Below are 914 nucleotides of genomic sequence, written 5' to 3'. Positions count from 1 at the left end.
CTTCCCCCTCCCAAAAAGAAAAGCTCTACATTGTATTTGTCCCATCTTCGTTGAGCCCTGTGTGGCTAATAAAAGAAATGTATCTACCTATCTATCTATCTATCTATCTATCTATCTATCTATAGCTATCTATCTATCTACCTATCCATCTACCTACCTATCTATCTATCTATCTATCTATCTATCTATCTATCTATCTATCTATCTATCTATAGCTATCTATCTATCTCTTTATATATATATATCTATTTTCTCTGACTGACATGGACCGGATGCACATTACAAATGACTGATATTAAGATTGCTTTACAAAAAATGAGGAGGGAGAGGCGGAAGATTAAGATTGTGACAATATATAAGACGGAGACAACAACGAAACGCACTAATCCACGATAGTCTGCCGATTGATCAAACGCGCACATCGTCTGCTACACGACTGAACTTTGCATTTTTCTCCTCTGACAGGTGGGTGTCTTTTGCATTTCTGGGTTTTGACTTTAAATACTGGATTGTTTGTATTAAATTCTGAATTGTCAGTATTTTTATATGTGCATTGTATGTGTGTGTGTGTGTATGTATGTATGTATGCATGCATGTATATGTGTGTATATATATATATATATAGTTTTAGGGAAAAGAACCAAGGTTCATGAACTCATCGATGGAAATCCACTGTCATATATAAAAAAATTAATAAGTCAAAGCACAATAAATAAGTATAATATAATACAAAGTAAATATCATAAGATAAAGATAATAATTTTAATGATAATAATAATAATAATAATAATAATAATAATAATAATAATGATAATAATGATATTATCATTATCTTATGATATTTACTTTGTATTATATTATACTTATGTGCTTTTAATTATTAATTTTTCTATATGTGACAGTGGATTTTCATC

At 29.5% G+C, this 914-nt stretch overlaps 1 protein-coding gene across 1 annotated transcript in view; it reads left to right on the top strand.

The window, feature by feature from the left end:
- Positions 1–400: 400 nt before the first annotated feature.
- The window catches only part of LOC106884500 (Golgi-associated plant pathogenesis-related protein 1), a 10,031-nt gene continuing 9,517 nt past the window's right edge, over positions 401–914 (top strand). The window contains exon 1 of the mRNA XM_014935918.2: positions 401–465. The gene's annotated coding sequence lies outside the window, so the exon portion shown is untranslated. The remainder of the gene's footprint in view (positions 466–914) is intronic.

The sequence above is a fragment of the Octopus bimaculoides genome, chromosome 21, assembly GCF_001194135.2.
Source record: "Octopus bimaculoides isolate UCB-OBI-ISO-001 chromosome 21, ASM119413v2, whole genome shotgun sequence".
NCBI lineage: Eukaryota > Metazoa > Mollusca > Cephalopoda > Octopoda > Octopodidae > Octopus > Octopus bimaculoides.
Note: the sequence above shows the minus strand (reverse complement) of the source record. Positions and strands in the feature narration are given on the sequence as shown.